Source organism: Gopherus evgoodei, chromosome 16 (genome assembly GCF_007399415.2).
Source record: "Gopherus evgoodei ecotype Sinaloan lineage chromosome 16, rGopEvg1_v1.p, whole genome shotgun sequence".
NCBI lineage: Eukaryota > Metazoa > Chordata > Testudines > Testudinidae > Gopherus > Gopherus evgoodei.
Window position 1 is genome coordinate 26,105,902 of NC_044337.1, and position 22,822 is coordinate 26,128,723.

A 22,822-nucleotide genomic window follows, 5' to 3' on the forward strand; every position below is an offset into this window, starting at 1 on the left:
GCAAGCATCTCAAAGAGTGGATTAAGAAAAAGCAGAAAGCCTACAAGGAGTGGAAGATGGGAGTGGTCAGCAAGGAAAGTTACCTTACTGAGGTCAGAACATGTACGGATAAAGTGAGAAAGGCCAAAAGCCATGTATAGTTGGACCTTGCAAAGGGAATTAAAACCAATAGTAAAAGGTTCTGTAGCCATATAAATAAGAAGAAAACAAAGAAAGAAGTGGGACCGCTAAACACTGAGGATGGAGTGGAGGTTAAGGATTGTCAAGGTTCTTCCCCCACTCCGAACTTTAGGGTACAGATGTGGGGACCTGCATAAACACTACTAAGGTTAACTACCAGCTTAGATCTGGTTTTGCTGCCACCATCCAGATTCCTCAGTCTGGAACACCCCCTTTTCTCCCCAAACCTTCCCCTCCCTGGGTAGCCTTGAGAGACTTTTTCATAAAGTTCCTGATGAACACCGATCCAACCCCTTGGATCTTAACACAAGGAGAATTTAACCGTCCCCCTTCCTTTCCCCCACCAATTCCTGATGAGTCCAGATCCAAAGCCCTTGGATCTTAAAACAAGGAAAAATCAATCAGGTTCTTAAAAAGAAAGCTTTTAATTAAAAGAAAGAAAGGTAAAAATTATCTCTGTAAAATCAGGATGGAAAATACTTTACAGGGTAATCAGATTCATATAACCCAGAGGAACCCCCTCTAGCCTTAGGTTCAAAGTTACAGCAAACAGAGGAAAAATCCTCTCAGCAAAAAGGAACATTTACAAGTTGAGAAAATAAAAATAAGACTAACATGCCTTGCCTGGCTGTTACTTACAAGTTTGGAATATGAGAGACTGGTTCAGAAAGATTTGGAGAGCCTGGATTGATGTCTGGTCCCTTTTAGTCCCAAGAGCGAACAACCCCCAAAACAAAGAGCACGCACAACAGACTTCCCCTCACCAAGATTTGAAAGTATCTTGTTCCCTTATTCGTCTTTTGGGTCAGATGTCAGCCAGGTTTCCTGAACTTTTTAACCCTTCACAGGTAAAAGGATTTTGGTGTCTCTGGCCATGAGGGATTTTATAGTATTGTAGACAGGAGGGCTGTTCCCTTCCCTTTATAGTTATGACAAGGAAAATCTAGGCATGGCCCAATATCTAAACAAATACTTTGCCTCAGTCTTTAAAGAGGCTAATGCGGAGCTTAGGGATAATGGCAGGATTACAGATGGGAATAAGTATATGGAGTTAGATATTACCACATCTGAGGTAGAAGCCAAACTTGAACAGCTTAATGGGACTAAATTGGAGGGCCCAGATAATCTTCATCCAAGAATATTGAAGGAACTGGTACATGAAATTGCAAGCCCATTAGCAAGAATTTTTAATGAATCTGTAAACTCAGGTGTTGTATGACTGGAGAATTGCTAACATAGTTCCGATTTTTAAGAAAGGGAAGAAAAGGTGATCCAGGTAGCTACAGGTCTGTTGGTTTGACATCTGTAGTATGGAAGGTCTTGGAAAAAATTTTGAAGGAGAAAGTAGTTAAGAACATCGAGGTCAGTGTTAATTGGGACAGAATACAATATGGCTTTACAAAAGGTAGATCGTGCCAAACCAACCTGATCTCCTTCTTTGAGAAAGTAACAGATTATTTAGGCAAAGGAAATGCAGTGGATCTGATTTACCTCGATTTCAGTAAGGCATTTGATACGGTTCCACATGGGGATTTATTAGTTAAATTGAAAAAGATGGGGACCAATATGAAAATTGAAAGATAGATAAGGAACTGGTTAAAAGGGAGACTACAAGGGTCATAATGAAAGGTGAACTGTCAGGCTGGAGGGAGGTTACTAGTGGAGTTCCTCAGGGATTGGTTTTGGGACCAGTCTTATTTAATCTTTTTATTACTGATCTTGGCACAAAAAGTGGGAATGTGCTAATAAAGTTTGTGGATGACACAAAGCTGGGAGGTATTGCCAATACAGAGAAGGACCAGGATATCATACAGGAAGATCTGGATGACTTTTTAAACTGGAGTAATAGTAATAGGATGAAATTTAATAGTGAAAAGTGTAGGGTCATGCATTTAGGGATTAATAACAGGAATTTTTGTTATAAGGTAGGGACGCATCAGTTGGAAGTAACAGAGGAAGAGAAGGACCTTGGAGTATTGGTTGATCACGGGATGACGATGAGCTGCTAATGTGATGTGGCCGTGAAAAAAGCTAATGTGGTCTTGGGATGCATCAGGCGAGATATTTCCATTAGAGATAAGGAGGTGTTAATACCATTATACAAGGCACTGGTGAGACTTCATCTGGAATACTGTGTGCAGTTCTGATCTCCTGTGTTTAAGAAAGATGAATTCAAACTGGAACAGATACAGAGAAGGGCTACTGGGATGATCCGAGGAATGGAAAACCTTTCTTATGAAAGGAGACTCAAAGAGCTTGGCTTGTTTAGCCTAATCAAAAGAAGGCTGAGGGGAGATAGGATTGATCTCTATAAATATATCAGAGGGGTAAGTACCAGGGAGGGAGAGGACTTATTTAAGCTCGGTACCAATGTGGACACAAGAACAAATGGATATAAACTGGCCATCAGGAAGTTTAGACTTGAAATTAGATGAAGGTTTCTAACTATCAGAGGAGTGAAGTTCTGGAACAGTCTTCGAAGAGGAGCAGTGGGGGCAAAAGACATATCTGGCTTCAAGACTGAGCTTGATAAGTTTATGGAGGGGATGGCAATTAACTGATCTTTGGCTATTTGTGGTAAATATGCCCAATGGCCTGTGATGGGAAGTTAGATGGCGTGGGATCTGAGTTGCTACAGAGAATTCTTTCCTCTGTTCTGGCTGTTGAGTCTTGCCCACATGCTCAGGGTTTAGCTGATCTCCATATATGGAGTCAGGAAGGAATTTTCCTCCTGGGCAGATTGGCACAGGGCCTGTGGGGGAGTTCGCCTTCCTCTGCAACGTGGGGCATGGGTCACTTACTGGAGGATTCTCTGAACCTTGAAGTCTTTAAATCACGATTTGAGGACTTCAGTAACTCAGACATAGGTTATGGGTTTGATGCAGGAGTGGGTGGGTGAGATTCTGTGGCCTGCATTGTGCAGGAAGTCAGACTAGATGATTATAATGGTCCCTTCTGATCTTAAAGTCTATGATTATATGATTTTTTAAATACTGATTTTTAGTTAGAACACACAATACAAAGTGTACAGTTCTCACTTTACATTATTTTATTACAAATATTTACACTGTAAAAGTTATAAACAAGAGTATTCAATTCACCTCATACAAGTGCAATCTCTTTATCGTGAAAGCGCAACATACAAATGTAAATTTTTTTTGTTACATAACTGCACTCAAAACCAAAACAACGTAAAACTTTAGAGCCTGCAAGTCCACTCAGTCCTATTTCTTGTTCACGCAATCACTAAGAAAAACAGGTTTGTTTATGGACGCATGTTGTCTGGAATGGTGGTTGAAGCATGAAGGGACATATGAATCTTTAGCACATCTGGCTTGTAAATATTTTGCAGCGCCAGCTATAACAGTGCCATGCGAACGAACGCCTGTTCTCACTTTCAGGTTACATTGTAAACAAGACATGGGCAGCATTATCTCCTGCAAATGTAAACAAACTTGTTTGTCTGAGCAATTGGCTGAACAAGAAGTAGGACTGAGTGGACTTATAGGCTCTAAAGTTTTACATTGTTTTATTTTTGAATGCAGTGATTTTTTGTACATAATTCTACATTTGTAAGTTCAACCTTCATGATAGAGATTGCACTACAGGACTTGTATTAAGTGAATTGAAAAATACAATTTCTTTTATTTTTACAGTGCAAATATTTATAATATTAATATAAAGTTAGCACTATACACTTTGCATTCTGTGTTGTAATTGAAATCAATATATTTGAAAACATTCTATTGTTTAAAAATGCGATTAATTGTGATTAATGTTTTAATTGCTTGACAGCCATAAAGCATATTAAATTGTACCTCTGATTTTTCTTTTTCTGGTAAAATCTTTCACCGTGTGGGCTGTCATGAAATATACATGTCAGAGAAATTGGGATTCTACATTTGCTTTAGGAAGATCTATTCTTATGTAGTTTAAATATATAGCCTGTTATAACTACAAAACCACTGTGACAAATGGTTTCTTCCAGAGCTAAAAAGGGAATTAGAAGGCAGCCGAATCAGTTCATAGAATCATAGAATATCAGGGTTGGAAGGGGCCTCAGGAGGTCATCTAGTCCAACCCATGCTCAAAGCAGGACCAATTCCCAACTAAATCATCCCAGCCAGGGCTTTGTCAAGCCTGACCTTAAAAATCTCTAAGGAAGGAGATTCCACCACCTGCCTAGGTAACCCATTCCAGTGCTTCACCACTCTCTGAGTGAAAAAGTTTTTCCTAATATCCAACCTAAACCTCCCACACTGCAACCTGAGACCATTACTCCTTGTTCTGTCATCTGCTACTACTGACAACAGTCTAGATCCATCCTCTTTGGAACCCCCTTTCAGATAGTTGAAAGCAGCTATCAAATCCCCCCCTCATCCTTCTCTTCTGCAGACTAAATGATCCCAATTCCCTCAGCCTCTCCTAATCAGTCATGTGCTCTAGCCCCCTAATCATTTTTGTTGCCCTCCGCTGGACTCTTTTCCAATTTTTCCACATCCTTGTAGTGTGGGGCCCAAAATTTTTAATACGTTAAATATATAACTTCTTTAATATAATCTTTTGTTTTCTGTTGCTAATGCTCAAAAACTGCCTCTGTCTTTTGTAACATTACAGAGAAGCCATTTTACTATTTCTGTAAGTTTTACCTTTTATTTATAGTTTTCATTTAATTTTATTTAATTTTTACAAAACCTAAAAATTAAGTTTTCTCTTGCTGATCGCTTTGTAGTGGTGGTGCTCCTATTAGCTGGAGACCAGGACAGGGCATATTAAGATGCAGGGCCAGCTTTAATCCGATTCCCCAGAATCAGGGGCGGCTCTATGTATTTTGCCGCCCCAAGCACGGCAGTCAGGCTGCTTTTGGCGGCATGCCTGCGGGAGGTCTGCCGGTTCTGCGCCTTTGGCGTACCTGCCGCTGAATCCGCGAGACTGGTGGACCTCCCGCAGGGAAGCCACCGAATGCAGCCTGATTGCCGCCCTCACAGCAACTGACAGGGCGTCCCCTGTGGCTTGCCGCCTCAGGCACGTGCTTGCTGTGCTGGTGCCTGGAGCTGCCCCTGCCCAGAATCGGGGCCTGCACTGAATAGGGCCCCGCACCTAAGTGGGCCCCGCTCCGGGGGTCTTCGGCATTTTGGCAGTGGGGGGTCCTTTGATGCCACAGAAAACCTGGAGCGGATCTCCCGCCGCCAGGGCCAGCTCCAGGGTTTTGGCTGCCCCAAGCAGCAGCAAAAAAAAAAAAAAAAAAGTTGTGATCAGCTCTACTGCTGCCGCTTCAGTCTTTGACAGCAATTCTGTGGCTGGTCCTTTGCTCTGAGGGAGTGAGGGACCTGCTGCCGAAGAACTGGACGTGCCGCCCCAAGCACCTGCTTGCTGGGCTGATGCCTGGAGCCGTCCCCGGCCGCCACTGAAGTGCTGCCGAAGCCCTGGACTGCCGCCAAGTATTCCAGTCGGGTCCCGCGGGTCGTAAAGCCCACCCTGCTAAGACTGTTCTGACTGCTGTGGCTCTGTGTGTAGAATAGCCTCGTATGTCTGGGAAAGTTTGTTTTTTTGTAGAACAGTTTTGGTAAAGATAATTCTATAAGATCACTCAGGTCAATTCATGGTATCTAACTGGCAGAAAACTACTTTTGCCATAGATGAGTTAATTCTAGAAGTATACATAATGTACACAGGTGAATATCCACTGGACTAGTCATTTGGAAGAAAGAGAAGAGAAATTGTTTTGTTGTCCAGCATCATCTGCCTCTTTGCCTGTCTGCACATGCTTCTCTGAAGTACTTCGTGATGGCAACATAGAGAGGCCCTGTTGTATTCTACACTAATGCAATCTAGAGTTTAACTGTTAGGAAACCTTTTCTAAAATAAAGTTGCCTCTTTGAGCCATTTTTGCAGTGTTACCTCTGCTGGAGAAATAGGCTATCTGGAATAAGTTTTCCTCAATAAAATGGCATTTTCTTCTCTGAAGATTGATATAAACAAAGAGACCCTGTACTTCCAAAGGCATCAATAGATAGAACAGATCTATTAATTTTTAAAAATATCTTGCTCACAATTACTTGTAAAATTTAAAAAACTAAACATCTTAAACACTATTTTACCCCTGAAGAATGTCGCTCTCTGCCTTCTCTACAGCAGTGGTTAATTAAATATGCTGTTCTTAGAGCTATGCTGATATCATCAGTGTTGCTATTGCTGCCAACACAATCAATGTTTTCAAATTTATAAGATTGTTACAGACAATGCAGTTTTTTAAAAATAGTAAGTAAAATTAAACTAGGTGATTTGACAACTATGTTTTTAAAAATCAGTTGAAGAAAAATCTGAATTCAAAGTTTTTATGTTCTGGTATTATACAGTATACACAGGTTAAGCATTTTCTTGTAGTTGATTATCTCAATATTGATCCTTCCTTAACTTGGGTTCTTTTTTCAAGTTTCTGTGACTTGTTGCATGGTTTGTTTTTATTGACTTACGGTGTTTGTTGTTGAAACCCCAGGTCATTTGCTAACTTTTTTTTATTTTTTCAAAACCTCTGGCAACATTTAGAATGTCCGTATCGACCAGTATAATACTTGACTCCTTAGGGATCCTTTCATCTCTTTGTATTATAATTGTATAAATGCCATACAGTCTGTAAGTTACCTTCTTGGTAGTGTGATTGCTTGCATAATGTTGGATTCCAACCAACTGTAAAAAGTCTTTCATTGTCATGCTTCTTTCTTCCTCTGTCAAATTTATGTGAAAAAAGTGTGCTAGATATGCAATGATCTCTCTTTCTATTACCAGTTCAGTATAAATTGATCTAGGTTCCGTACATACATTTGCCTGAGCTGCTTTGTTAGAATAAAAATGCAGATCGCCTTGCCTTGTAGTGTGTTCTAATCCTGTTGATTTCTTTTCTGGGAAATGTTTGGTGTAACTGTGGGTGTTGAGTTGGACATTTTGACTGGCTTCTGTTTTGTTTAAATGTGGAGGATTCTGTATCTCATGGGATAATAATTCAAAGGTTGTTGCATTGTCTCCAGTTTGCTGTTTCTGAGAATCTACTAGGAGATACCACTGTTGGTTTTTTTGATAAAGCCAGGTTTGCGCCTGTGCTAGTTCATGTAAAGTGGTGTCATAATAGCGCCCTTGGTCAGTAACTGTATTCATGCATATTGCTCCAAGCTGCAGCAACTTGGCTTTACTTGTGTTCTTTAGCCAGTACTTCTGTTGGAGTTGGATTTTATGGGCTCTTGGTGGTTCTTCTGCCATCTTCCTGCTGGAACAAATTGTATTTAAAATTAGGCGCTCAAGTTGCTACATTTTTAAAGAATAATTATATGTAGCTGGGGATAGGAAACCTGGGAGATGGTCATCTTTTTATGCCTTGCCCCGCATACTCCAAACTATCTTATCTGGAAAGAGGATTCATAAAAAGTTTACACTGACGGTTCTATTTCTTTTAGTGCTGAGGTCTATTTGGCTGCCCTAGCAAAAGAGTAGTCAAATAGTATCATGGAACCTGCAGATACTATGTAATTTTAATTTAGTGTGACCTTCCATCATGAATGTTAAGGAGTGAGCTCTCGAACTAGCAGAGCTCAACTCTAGTTGGTTCTGGCGTAAGTCTAACAATACCCTAGAGGCAAGCTTGTGAAGCAGTGGATGACATTGTGCACTGCAGAAATGCTATAAGAAGAAAAACAATACTCTATGGTTAGTTAAGGCGATTTCCAGAGTAACTCTTGCCTTCACATACAGGAGAGGTAGAGTTCTTTTTTGTTTTGTTTTTATAATAAGCATTCATTTGGTTACATATTTGCCTCTGTTCCTGGAGCTTTCAGTTTTCATTCCTGTTAATAGTAGTAGTGACCCCTTTTTGCAATACTGAAGTGCTGCTGCAGTATTAAAAAATAAATAAAGAAATAAAAACATTCAATTAATTTTAAAGCTCCAAAAGTACAAAATTCTCACACAAAATATATACAAACCATTTTGACTTTGCAAAACTAAAACTGAACTTACCTCCCCTCAATCTTGGCCATTAAAAATTAAAATTAATAATGCAACTACAAATGTAATATTTAATATTTTCTCTTAGTCTTTCATTTTCTCTGATTCATTATGTTATCACTGAAATTCTTGCAACAAAGAACTGGAGTGCCTTTTCATTGTCTAGTTCATATATTAGTTGATAAGACAATAAAGAGGATAAGATTTCCCTAGGCTGCATCAAGTTTTATTTCCATAAAGGAAGAAGAATCCTATACTTTTCACTGAGAAAGGAAAGATGGTTTTTGAGTTAAAGTAATGGCTGCGACTCTGTGTGTCCAAGTTCTGTTGCTGTCTGTGCCACAACCTTCCAGTGTAACTTTTTGGACAAGTCGCTTTAATGTGTCTGTTCCTTAATTCGTCCATCTATAAGATGAGGATAATAGTACTTCTTTACCTCACAAGATATTTCAAAAATAAACTCATTTCTTATCAGGTGCTCAGATACCACAGTATGTGCCATAGAAAATCCTATAAATTGATATAATAAGGCTGAAAACTAATTGTAGATGTCTGCACAGTATAGAAGCCACATTTCATGTTCTAGACCACTGGACATCTATTAAGATGCAAACTTTTCCTATAAATTTGGGTCTTTGTGCCCTCATTATTGGAAAAGACAATGCAGACTTTTTAATATCTGCCACAACATTCTATAAATGTCATTACTTTGAATATCACTCAGGGTGACCTGTGAAATTACGTATTTTACTATTCTACATTTGTTTTATTTTCATGATATAATTTTTTTTGATAGTGAGGTCATGCTACTCTAATCAAACCTTACAAATTTAAATTTTTGCCACTTGCTATGAAATACTAATGCTATGTTAAAGTGGAAAATTTGAAAATATTAAATAATTAACTGGATTTACTTTTTTCCTACTTTACTGCACTGAACCTAATATATTTTCTATTGTTTTTATAAATGTAATAATATTTAACTGCACCATTAACTATGTAGTTTACATAACTTTCTTGGTACTAATATGAAATCACTATAATACATGTGTCATAGCCCACGTCCACACTACAGGTTAAAATCGGTGGTTTCAAAATCGATTTTATAAAGCAGGGTTTATAAAATCGATTTTATGTGTCCACACTACGGCTACTTACATCGATCTTGAGCGTCCATGTTCCCTGGCATCCATGTTAACCCGGAGCGTTGCACTCTGGGTACTTATCCCACAGTTCCTGCAGGGATCCCTGCCCATTGGAATTATGGGTTACTGCCCCACTGCATGATGGGGCCAAAACTCCCGTCGTGGGTGGATCTGGGTACAGCCTCACCCCCTCCCTTCCTGAAAGTGGCAGACAGTCACTTCGCGCGTTTTTTACTGGCTGCGTTTAGAAAACGCCATTTTGCATCAAGCATGGATCCTAGTCAGCTCTTTTCTTTGATCGCGGATGCTGTGAACAGTTCACGCATTCTCGTGCTATCTATGCTGCACCATGAGACAGAAATGCAAGAGAGAATGCTTCAGTGCGGGGACGACAGTGATGAGGACTTGGAGAGCGAGTTTTCCGACACTGCGGGCCCCTGTGCTTTGGAGCTCCTGACGGTTATGGGGGAGGTTCTACCCGTTCCTCGCCGATTTTGGGCACGGGAAACACGCACTGACTGGTGGGACCGCATAGTCCTGCAACTGTGGGACGATTCGCAGTGGCTGTGGAACTTTCGCATGCGTAAGAGCACTTTCCTTGAACTTTGTGACTTGCTTTCCCCTGTCCTGAAACGCCATAATACTAGGATGAGACCAGCACTCACAGTGGAGAAGCGAGTTGCAATAGCCATCTGGAAGTTTGCAACGCCAGACAGCTACCGGTCAGTCGGTAATCAATTTGGAGTGGGCAAATCCACTGTGGGGGCTGCTGTGCTGGAAGTAGCCAAGGCAGTCATTAAGCTGCTGCTATGAAAGGTTGTGACTCTGGGAAACGTGCAGGTCATAGTGGATGGCTTTTCTGCAATGGAATTCCCTGACTGTGGGGGGGCCATAGATGGAACCCATATCCCTATCTTGGCACCGGAGCACCAGGGCACCCAGTACATAAACCGCAAGGGGTACTTTTCGATGGTGCTGCAAGCCCTGGTGGATCACAAGGGACATTTCACCAACATCCACATGGGATGGCCAGGAAGGGTTCATGACGCTCGTGTCTTCAGAAGCACTACTCTGTTTAAATGGCTGCAGCAAGGGACTTACTTCCCGGACCAGAGAATAACAGTTGGAAATGTTGAAATGCCTATAGTTATCCTGGGGGACCCAGCCTACCCCTTGATGCCCTGGCTGATGAAGCCATACACAGGCAGCCTGGACAGGGGTCAGTTGTTGTTTAATTACAGGCTAAGCAAGTGCAGAATGGTTGTAGAATGTGCATTTGGCTGTCTTAAGGGGCGCTGGAGAACGCTACTTACTCGCTCAGATCTCATAGACTCATAGACTCTAGGACTGGAAGGGACCTCGAGAGGTCATCGAGTCCAGTCCCCTGCCCTCATGGCAGGACCAAATACTGTCTAGACCATCCCTGATCGACATTTATCTAACCTACTCTTAAATATCTCCAGCGATGGAGATTCCACAACTTCCCTAGGCAATCTGTTCCAGTGTTTAACTACCCTGACAGTTAGGAACTTTTTCCTAATGTCCAACCTAAATCTCCCTTGCTGCAGTTTAAGCCCATTGCTTCTTGTTCTATCATTGGAGGCTAAGGTGAACAAGTTTTCTCCCTCCTCCTGATGACACCCTTTTAGATACCTGAAAACTGCTATCATGTCCCATGATAGCAGCATACAGCATCTGTGGGGTAAGTGACTGTCTGCAGTGTTTGGGTTTGTGTGTGTGTTTGGGGGTTACTTGCTGTGTGCTGAGCTTGTGTTTGTCAGTGTGTTTGGTTTGTTTGTTTGAAGGACCGTGTGCTGTAGCTGGCAGTTGGAGGTGGAGCTACTAGGAAGGTTTGAAAGCTAGAAGCCTCTGGTAATTGGCTGAACCTTAACCAGTGGGCGGGGCATTCACTCAGGCCAGGGCTTTATAAAGCTGCGCACAAGCGACCAGGGAGCTCAGCCAAACCAATATCCCCTATGTTATTGCTGCTTGCTGTGTGCGCCACAATCTCTGTGAGAGTAAGGGGGAGACCTTTATAGCGGGGTGGGAGGCTGAGGCAAACCACCTGGCCGCTGATTATGCGCAGCCAGACACCAGGGCGATTAGAAGATCACACCAGGATGCTGTGCACATCAGAGAAGCCCTGAAAAGTAGCTTCCTCATGGGCCAGGGTACAGTTTGAATGCTGAGTTTCTTTTCCATTTATTACCACCCTCCCCATGTATTCAGTCCTGCTGATGCAAGATAGCTTCCGTGCACCCTTCAAGAACTGCTTGCTTACGGAAAGTAAAGTTGCTGTATGTAGAAAACATCGAATTTTTTATTAAAAGACAGTCTCTGTAAGCAACGCACCCTCCCTCTTGCATTTACAAGCCTTGGAATAGAATTACATAAGTAGGGTTTTTTTTGAGGGGAGAATAATGAAGGGTTAGGGGGAGGGAGGGAGGGAGGGAGGAAGGGAAGACAAAGGCAGTTAAGGGAGCCCTGAAGTGGCATCATGCACCAGGTGTGACTGCTATGTTTATGTCCCTTTTATTACCCACCTCCCCATGTCTTGACTCCTGCTGCTGCAAGCGAGCTTCCATGCAACCTTTCTTAACTGCTTGCTTATTGAAAATAAATAAAGTTACTCTGATATGTTTAAGAAATTGTGTTTTTTATTAAAAATCAGTCCCTTTCAGCAACCAACCCTCATGCTTGACTTTACAAGCCTGTGAATGAAATTTCATACCTCTGGGTTATCTGGGAAAGGGAGGGAGGGAGGGAGGAAGGTAAGAAAAAGGCGCATCAGAGAAGCCCTGAGAACAGGATTTATCATGGTCCATGGTAAGGTGTGACTGCTGTGCTTATTTCCCCTTTCTTACCCACCCACCCATGTGTTGTCTCCTGATGCTGCAAGCTAGCTTCCCTGCAGCCTTCCAGAACTGCTTGCTTACTATCATTAACAACCCACCCTCACACTGCCTTCGAATACCATGTCCTGAGATTAAAAAAAAAAGAAAAAATACCAAGGGAGAGGTTTGGGAGGAGTACAGGAGAGAAGAAACATGACATAAATGGCATTTCAATCTAATGACAGCCTTCCGGTCGGACTGCCCAGGGGGGTGGAGTGGGCAGGGGCAGAAAGCCTTCCCCCACGCGTTCTTACACGCCTGGTTCTGGAAGGTGTGGGACAGGGTGAGTACTGAGGGAGGTTATACATGGGCTGCAGTGGCACTCTGTGACCCCGAAGCTCTTCCAGCATACTGCGGAGGATGTCAGTCTGATCACGAAGAAGCTCCAGCGTTGCTTCCCGCCAACGCTGATCTTCCTGCCGCCACAAATCATTTTTAGCGTCCCTCCTGTCTTCACGTTGGTCCCTCCTGTCTTCACGTTGACTGGCAGCCTCCCTGTACTTTGCGACCAAATGTTTCCACTCGCCCTGATTAGCTCTCTCAGTACGGGTTACTGCCATTATTTCAGTGAACATATCCTCACGCGTCCTCTTTTTCCTTAGCCTTCTTATCTGACCTCCTCGTCGGACAGGAGAAGGGAGGCTGGAGAAATGTGCAGCGGTGGGGGGGGAAAGAGTGATAGAAGATTCATAAGAGACACATTTCACAGAACAATGGTTACATTCTTTCTCAGTGAACTGCACTATTCACCGTACCTTTCACATGTAACTGCACTACAAGGTCGCCTTAGGATTCTTTTAATAGTTATTGCTTGCAGCTGTGGACTGAGATATCAGCTCAGACGCAGGTCAAGAGAGTACAGAAACCGTGTCTGGAGAAAATGGTAAGTAATTTGGTAGTGAACCGTTCCATGGCTTTTAATTCCCTGCACCCCCTGCTATAACCAGGTATCATTCACGCTTTGGGGGCAAAGTGCTTTAAGGAAAAACACTGGATTCTTTTCTTAAGCCATGGAAAAAGTTCAGCAGAGGGCAATAGTGAATGCCCCACCACCCACTATCTGCATCTCTGCTGTGCTGGGAGGTTGCTTTAACGCCATCGACCTCACCCCTTCCCCCCTCTGCCATGGCAATTACTAGCGATGATTCATGCTGCCCAAAGTGCTTGGAGACACTGCCCAGTAGGACTGTTTAGCATTCTACCTACCATCCCCCACAGGGCTACATGTTAAGGTTTTGCATTTACTGGGGCAATACAGCATAAACGAATGGATGGTCATCTCTGTTCCCTTACTAAACTACATTAATCTCTGACAGGTGACCATGAACGATATCACTCTCCTAAGGATAACAGACAGAGAAAAAGAAATTATGCTTCTTGAATGCCAGCAGTCCTCAGGTCCATTTGCTGCTAGGCTGTGTCATGCAATGATACCTGTTTATGTGATCCAGGCATGGCGTGGTAAAGTTTCGTTTCATGGCGGACGGAACAAGGCAGCCCTGCCCAGAAACCTTCTGCAAAGGCTTTTGGGGTACCTCCAGGAGTGCTTCATAGAGATGTCCCTGGAGGATTTTCGCTCCATCCCCACACATATTAACAGACTGTTCCAGTAACTCTAATTCCAGCTACTGCATGCAAGCACTCATGGCAAATCACTCAGTAAAAAACGCTTGCTTTCCAGCTATGCTTTTAATTAAAAAAAGTGCACTCACCAGAGGACGGTTCCACAGCTTCATTTTCTGGGCTACTGGCTTGAGAGGGCTGCCAGGGTACTTCTGTCAGGGTTAGGAAAAGATCCTGGCTGTTAGGGGGAATTGAATGCTCTGTGCTCTCTGCTGTCTCGTCCTCCTCCTTTTCCTCATCCACATCTTCGACGTCCTCTAAAAAGTCTTCAGCAGTGGCAGAGATCACTTCCCCCACCTCTGAATCCACAGACAAGGGGGGGTTTGTCGTTGCGCAGTTCCCTAATATTGCGTTAAGCTCCTCGTAGAAGCGGCATGTTTTGGGGCCAGATCCTGACCTGCCCTTTGCTGCTTTGGTCTTCTGGTACGCCTGTCTGAGCTCCTTCACTTTAACTCTGCACTGCAACGAGTCTCTTTTATGTCCTCTCTGCCGCATGGCATTAGAAATCTTTTCAAAGGTTTTCTCATTTCGTCTACTGGACCGCAGTTCTGAAAGTACTGACTCTTCTCCCCATACAGATATCAGATCCAATAACTCCTGTGTGTTCCATGCTGGAGCTCTTTTCCTATTCTCAGGAGATTGCATTGTTCTCTCTGCTGCTGAGAGCTCCATGCTGGGCAGACAGGAAATGAAATTTAAAAGTTCGCAGAGCTTTTCCTGTGTACCTGGCCAGCAGTAGAGTTCCTTTACCTGTGCAGAGCAGCCACTGGTGCACTGTGGGATACCTCCCGGAGGCCATTAACTTCGGTTTCCGTCCACACTAGCATAAAATCGATTTTACAAAATCGATTTTAGGGTTACTCCTGTCGTTTAGCTGGAGTACAGAAATCGATTTTAGGGCCCCTTAAAATCGATTTTCTGTACTCTGTAGTGTGGACGGTTACAGCTTTAAATTGATTTAAAGCTGTTTAAATCGATTTAAAGCTCTAGTCTGGACCTGGCCTTAAAGTGGAGCATACTCAGTTAAATCATAGCTCACTTACTGTTTTTACTTATTCCTGTGACCAATGGGTAGGTGTAGTTTACTTGGCTATTTTCAGTCGGCTATCGTATAACAAGTCATATGGTCCATGTTTGCCTGCTTTTCAGATCTGCCTTTCAGAATTGATTTCTGAATCCTTTAAGAGAATGACTTGCTTATCGTTAGGAAAGACTTCTCCTTATTCTCTTAATTCAGAAACTTCTGTGTTGAGAAACCTAGTGGAGTAGGAAGTTCCTTTGCTTTCTCTAGTTCTGTAAAAAGTCTCCAATCTTTACTGTCAGCTGTTTCTTTCTTCCTTTAAAGGTCTTTCATTCTTTAGTTTTAGTTACTACTTGGAGCTTCTATGGCAACTGTGCATGTGGCAGAAGTTTGTACTCACTGTTTATAGATACCGCTGGTTAAGATGGTGTTGCTTAATAGGAATTTTAATGTCTTATATAGTGCTGGATAAAATAAATTTTCAAGTCTCTTAGATAACAGTACAGGTGCTCAGGATTTCTTTGAGCTCTGCAAAACTAGACCTGTTAATTTATGTTTTGGAACCTATATTATTTCTGGAATTATATCACTTGAAATTCTGTTTGCATACATAAATGTGATTTTTCTATGTGTACTTTATCTGAAGTATTGTGGGAAAAATATTCTGTTAAAGCAGAAGGAATTTAGATGATGATGATGATGAAGATATTGATTTATAACACTGCCATATGATGACAAACTCCTTCTCACTCAAAAACTAGTTATTTGGTACTGTACTACATGAGAATGGCCATACTGGGTCAGACCAAAGGTCCATCCAGCCCAGTATCCTGTCTGCTGACAGTGGCCATTGCCAGGTGCCCCAGAGGGAGTGAACCTAACAAGTAATGATCAGGTGATCTCTCTTCTGCCAGCTATTCTCACTCTCTGACAAACAGTCTAGGGACACCATTCCTTACCCATCATGGCTAATAGCCATTAATGGACTTAACCTCCATGAATTTATCTAGTCCTCTTTTAAACCCTGTTATAGTCCTAGCCTTCACAATCTCCTCAAGCAAGGAGTTCCACAGGTTGACTGTGTGCTGTGTGAAGAAGAACTTCCTTTTATTTGTTTTAAACTTGCTGCCCGTTAATTCCATTTGGTGGTCCCTAGTTCTTATATTATGTGAACAAGTAAATAACTTCTGCTTTATTCACTTTCTCCACACCACTCATGATTTTATATACCTCTATCATAGCCTTCCTTAGTCTCCTCTTGTCCAAGATGAAAAGTCCTAGCCTCTTTAATATTTCCTCATATGGGATCCATTCCAACCCCCCTAAACATTTTAGTTGCCCTTCTCTGAACCTTTTCTAATCCCAGTATATCTTTTTTGAGATGAGGCGGCCACATCTGTATGCAGTATTCAAGATATGGGCGTATCATCGATTTATTTAAGGGCAATAAGATACTCTATCTTATTCTCTATCTCTTTTTTAATGATTCCTAACATCCTGTTTGCTTTTTTCACTGCCGCTGCATACTGCGTGGACGTCTTCAGAGAACTATCCACGATGACTCCAAGATCTGTTTCCTGATTAGTTGTAGCTAAATTAGCCCCCATCATATTGTATGTATAGTTAGAGTTATTTTTTTCCAATGTTCATTACTTTACATTTATCCACATTAAATTTCATTTGCCATTTTGTTGCCCAATCACTTCATTTTGTGAGATCTTTTTGAAGTTCTTCACAGTCTGCTTTGGTTTTAACTATCTTGAGTAGTTTAGTATCATCTGCAAACTTTGCCACCTTGCTGTTTACCCCTTTCTCCAGATCATTTATCAATAAGTTGAATAGGATTGGTCCTAGGACTGACCCTTGGGGAACATCACTAGTTACTCCTCTCCATTCTGAAAATTTACTATTAATTCCTACTTTTTGTACCCTGTCTTTTAACCAGTTCTCAATCCATGAAAGGATCTTCTTTCTTATCCCATGACAGCTTAATTTATGTAAGAGCCTTTGGTGAGGGACCTTGTCAAAGGCTTTCTGGAAATCTAAGTATACTATGTCCACGGGTTCCCCCTTGTCCACGTTTGTTGACCCCTTCAAAGAACTCTAATAGATTAGTAAGACATGATTTCCCTTTACAAAAACCATGTTGACTTTTGCTCAACAATTCATGTTCTTCTGTGTGTCTGACAATTTTATTCTTTACTATTGTTTCAACTAATTTTACCAGTACTAACCTTAGACTTACTGGTCTGTAATTGCTGGGATCACCTCTAGAGCCCTTTTTAAGTATTGGCATTATATTAGCTATCTTCCAGTCATTGGGTGCAGATGCTGATTTAATAGTTCCGCAATTTCACATTTGAGTTCTTTCAGAACTCTTGGGTGAATGCCATAGTGTATTCAGCATAAAGACCACTGTGGTACAATAGCTTTTGTGCAATAGTCCCCTGCACACAACATTTTCTCTTCTCAAGCTCAGCTCAACTGAACATTGTTAATTAGGCTGATAATTTAGGAAAACCCCAAGTAAACCTCGTCTCCTACAGTGCTTGTGCCCCACAAATTGTGGTGGTGATCTTTGTTTGACTATGAACTATAATGAGACTCCTAGGCCAGCAAAAAACAGCAACACTTTTTAGTATGGTTTTCCAGTGCACATCATATACTAAAAAGCCACAATCATTTTCCATTAAATTTACACAGCAAAATCAAATGAGATTTGCTTTTTCTCTTGCACTGACTGTTTGTATTGTTGTGGCAATAAGCCTCAATCTAATGCTCTAGTCTCATCTTTTTTAAAAAGTTTATGAAGAAAGTAAAACAGGGCTGAAACATCCAATTCCAAATAACCCTGCATAAGCACTGTTCATTGTTTCCAGTGTATGTATCTGTATAAGTGGTTTCCCTCAGTACTACTGGCAACACAACACTTGAGATGGTTTATAGATTTAGCTGTAGCTGATAAGGCCTTCACCCATATCCCCAAGTACAGTTCAGGTGCTGTAAACTTCATTTATTAGCTGTCAAGGGACTATTCTGGGATAAAATTTTAGCTGGCCCAAAAGTGTGTCTGGTCTAAAAATGGATAAACCTTGACAATTGCTGTATTTTCAAGATCTATTATACATGCCTTTGAAGATACACAACACCTGCTTCTCTGACCAAGAGAGGGCACAGAAGAATTTAAAATTGCACTAGTGTATGCATCCAGAATGTAAACATCTATGTTTCTAGCATCCAGGACGCCAAGTTAATGAGCAACAGGGGATGGGCCGCCTCTCTTAGTTGAGTATTGCCTAGATCCAGGTGCATGGCTGTAACTCATACACCTTAAACAAGCACTGTAACTTAACTACATAGTGAAAAATAAATGTACGCAACTTTTATTCAAGTCACTATAGAAATTGAGTTGTAATGACTACCAATGCTTCCCTAAACCAACTTCACTAATGTAAAATAGCATTTGCCATAATTACTCTCAATTTCCCCAGCAAATTTAACCCTCCACAGCATCAGCTTTACCTAATATTTAATATTTAATGTAGAGAGATGTTGGTGTGGACACCTATTTATGTTACTGATTGTTTCCTTTCAGAGTTGTATTGAGAAACAAGCCTGTTAGAGCTGATGTAACAACACACTTAGATAGAAATATAGGTATGTTCAAACTAGCCAAGTCTGACAGTTGGCCACATTCCCAGGAGCAGCCGGCTGGAAAAGAAATTAGTAGACACAGGGCTCACTTTTTCAGAACTGCTCTTCCTGCTCAGCACCCTGGAATTATCTTCTTTCATATGCTTGTTTCCTCCCCACAGAAAGCTGGAATTCCCTGATAACATTTGTACAGCCTTGCTTTAAACAGCACACAAAAAAAGTGTATACTTTAAAACAAACCGCAAGCACTGTAAAGTTAAATCAGGATTGGTAAACATAGCAGTTATTTTCTGTGGCCAGTTACTCTGCAGTAGCTGATCATCAACACTCTAGCACAGCAATTAGGAGTCTCAGTTATTCTCATTATCAGCCTTCTTGCAGGTGAAAAGCATGATGGCAAGTTTACTTACCAATTTTCAGCGCAGAATAATTAATAGTGATTTAAAGATTCTGCCACTGATGAACAAAGCATTTGGAAAAGCACCATCTCTTGATTTGGAAATGCTATGGAAAACCAAACTATGTTTACACACAAAATAAAATAAAAAAACAAGTACTCAAAAGTTATGCATTGCCAGTATTAAGATTACTTACGAACCCTTAATTTTGCCCCTTTCAGCACATGATCACATATTATTTTTCCATAGGATCCCTGCTGTATTCAGTGCAAAGGATGAACTCTCTTCACTAAACAGGTAGGTAATGAATATTTATTTCTAGCATCACCCGTGTGTGGCCACAGGCCATATTTATGGCACACTTTCCAGACCGCGTACTGAATACAGATTTATTACTTCTCATGCTTTTCTGTGGTGCTGATCACCTTTATTAATGTTTATGAAGTGTTACAAAGTGAGGTAAGGCAATATTATCCACATTTTACAGATTGGGAACTGAGGTACAGAAAGATTTAAACCAAAATTGTCAAAATTATCCATTAATTTGGGATGCCAACTTGAGATACCTAGTGCCGAATTCATATGTTCAAAATACAGCTCCCATTAGCTTCATTTATAGTTGAGTGCTCAGAACTTTTGCAAATCAGACCCTAGAGGGTAGAACTACAAAGATAATTTGCCTCGTTATTGCAACGCCTAACTTTAGGCACTCTGTCACCTAGTGGAGTGCTCGGCCCTGAATTGTGTGTCCAGACTACATATACAATGCATAGGGAGAGTTGGGACCTACAAAAGGGATTCACAGAAGCCAACATGCTAAGCAGGTGAACTTACTGGTGAACAGACCATTTACTTTTTTTTCAATTTAAAAAGACACAAAGTGAAAGCATTTCCAAACAACTGGGTGCACAACTAGATGCAGCTTTTACCCCTCTACACAATGTCTCATTTATGGTCATGTCACTCCTCCCTACAGATTTGTGGGCCATATGCATTTTACCCCCATTAAATCTTTGGCTTGCTGTGGCTCCAAATAAGATTTTCAGTCATTGCCAACTGTGATGATATTTCTGAGAAATAGACCTCCTCCTCACTTGGAACTGGACTGAGGCAAACAGCTTATCTTGCATAGGTTAATAAATAGCAGTCAGATAGTGCTTAATTTCACAATGAAGGTAAAGGACTGAGAATAATGGAAGGGGAGGTAGTTTTAATAAATTCATAGATTCCAAGGCCCAGAAGGGACCAATCTACTCTGACCTCCTGTATAAAAGAGGTCATAGAACTTCCTCAGAATAATTCCTTGAGCATATATTTTAGAAAAACATCCAGTCTTGATTTAAAAATTGTCAGTGATGGAAAATCCACCTCAACCCTTGGTAAATTGTTCCAATGGTTAATTACTCTGTCAAAAATGTATGCCTTATTTCCAGACTGAATTTGTCTAGCTTCCATTTTGAGCCATCAGATGATATAATTTATACTTTTGTCTGGTCGATTGAAGAGCCCGTTGCTAAATATTTGTTCCTCATGTAGATTCCTATAGACTATAACCAAGTCACCCCATAACCTTCCCTTTAAGCTAATTAGATTGAGGTCTTTGAGTTTATCACCATAAGAAATATTTTCTAATGCTTTTAATCATTCTTTTGGCTCTCCAGTTTATCAACACCCTTCTTAAATTGTAAGCACCAGAACTGGCCACAGTATTCCAGCAGCCAGATACAGACGTAAATTAGCCTCTTTACTGGATTCTCCAGTTTATGCATTCAGTGATCACATTAGCTCTTTCAGCCACAGCGCACATTGGGAGCTCATGTTGATCTGATTATCCCCCACAACTCCCAAATATTTTTCAGAGGCACTGCTGCTCAGGATAGAGTCCCCCTTCCTGTAATTGACCTACATTCTTCATTCCTACACTTACATTCATTCACTTACATTTAGCTATATTATAATACACATTGTTTGCTTGTGCTCAGATTACCAAGTGATCCAGATTGCTCTGAATTAGTGACCTGTCCTTGTAATTATTTTCCACTCCCCCATTTTGTGTCATCTGTAAATTTTTATCAGTTGTGATTTTGTTTTCTTCTAGGTTGTTGATTAAAATATTAAATAGTGTAAGGCCAAGAACAGATCCCTGTAGGATCCCCACTGGAAACACACCCACTTTGATGATGATTCCATGTTTCCAGTTACGTTTTGAGACCTATCAGCCAGTTTTTAATCAAAATTTCTTCCTGTATCAGATCAATTGCCTTACAGAAGTCTAAGCATATTACGTCAACACTAGTATGTCTATCAATCAAATTAGTAATCTCATCCAAAAAAGATACCAGGTTAGTTTCAAGGAACTGTTTTCCATAAGCCAGTTGATTTGCATTAATTATGTTACACTCTTTTAATTCATTATTATTTGAGCACCGGATCAGCTGCTCCATTATCTTGCCTGGGATCAGCGTTAGGCTGACAGGCCTATAATTACCTGAATCATCCTGTTTAGCCTTTTTAAAAATTGGCATAGTTGAGACTGAGAAGAGGTTCTGAGGACGAGGAATAGGGATGTTGAATGACTTAATTGCTCATCTCCTTACTTTGTGTGGCCTGTGTTGGTGGGATATAGTAGCAACCTTGAGTTAATAAAGTTTGTGTATAAATAGATGTGTGTACATAGATATGTGGGTAGAAAATATGTAATTTAAAGGAACATCAAGGTACTGTAGACCAGAATAGAGTAACTGTGATTTTATTTTTTCTGTAAGCCTGGCCTTCCTTCCCCTTTTCCCTCTTACTGTTTGTTAATATCACTATTTGCATTATGTTTAAATTAACAAAATGTAGCAAAATATGCACCTGCTGCTGGCAGGGTCGCACTTTGTTTCACTAGCTAACCCTGCAGAGTTTTAGCATTTACAACCTTTCATATTGAATGACCACTTGTGCTATAGTGAGCTGGTTCCATGAACCTTTATCCTACTTTTCTGCTGCATATTGAAAAGTCACTGTGATGTGTAATGACTTACTTTGGTTGAAGAATTAATAATGTTTTTTTTTAATTTACACACGACAGCAATGAAAGCAGAATAAAGGCTTTCTTTCATGCAATTTGCATGAAGATCTCACCTCATTGAAAATCAAGGATCTTTTAATTCCTAGAAACTAATAATTCCCCTATTAATTCAGAAAAAGAAACAGTCACTGAAAAGCACTTCTGATGATTAAATAACCAAAATAACCATTCTCCTCTTCCGGATGTATATTGTTGCATCTAGGAATCAAGAGGAAAATCTTACCTTATAGAAGTGTTAAGTGAAACATCTCTGCAGCCTATTTCAGTTGACTCTGTATCCTATGTAACATGCTGTACTTCCTTAGGAAAGGTCAGTGGAGGTTGATCGGCGTCCCAGATTTTTGTCTTGACAGAACATGAATTCCCACTCTTCATCCATCAAAAATTTTGTATTTTTAATACTGAATATTTTGTAATGTAAATATAATTTTCAAAAAGACATCTTTTCAGGTACAGAGATCTTTTTAGAATGCATTTTATATAGTATCTATCATGAAAAGTATCATAGACACTTTATTGTAAAACAGATTCATATCAAATGATTAAAATGGTATAAGATCAAAACAATAATTCCCATTAGTTAATATTTTTTGAAATCTAGTACTAGATTTTTAATACTTCAGTAAAATGAAAGGATTGTAAATTCCCAGATGTAAACTGCTGAAAATTGAAGTATAAGCATTATAGAATTTAAGATGGAAATCGTGGCTATCTGATATTTGTATTGTGTAAGGAATAATCTGTTTTCAAAGATAACTGATTTCAAACACCATTAAGAACTAAATCTACAGAAGAGTGTGATTGTGTGTGAATTTGAAGAGTACTTTTGTATAAAA

The 22,822-nt window shown here is 40.6% G+C and overlaps 1 protein-coding gene across 3 annotated transcripts in view; it reads left to right on the top strand.

The window, feature by feature from the left end:
• RALGPS1 (Ral GEF with PH domain and SH3 binding motif 1) overlaps positions 1–22,822 on the top strand; it is a 355,807-nt gene that overhangs the window by 19,864 nt on the left and 313,121 nt on the right. For all 3 annotated transcript variants that reach the window (XM_030535186.1, XM_030535187.1, XM_030535188.1), the window contains exon 2: positions 19,163–19,210. The gene's annotated coding sequence lies outside the window, so the exon portion shown is untranslated. The remainder of the gene's footprint in view (positions 1–19,162; positions 19,211–22,822) is intronic.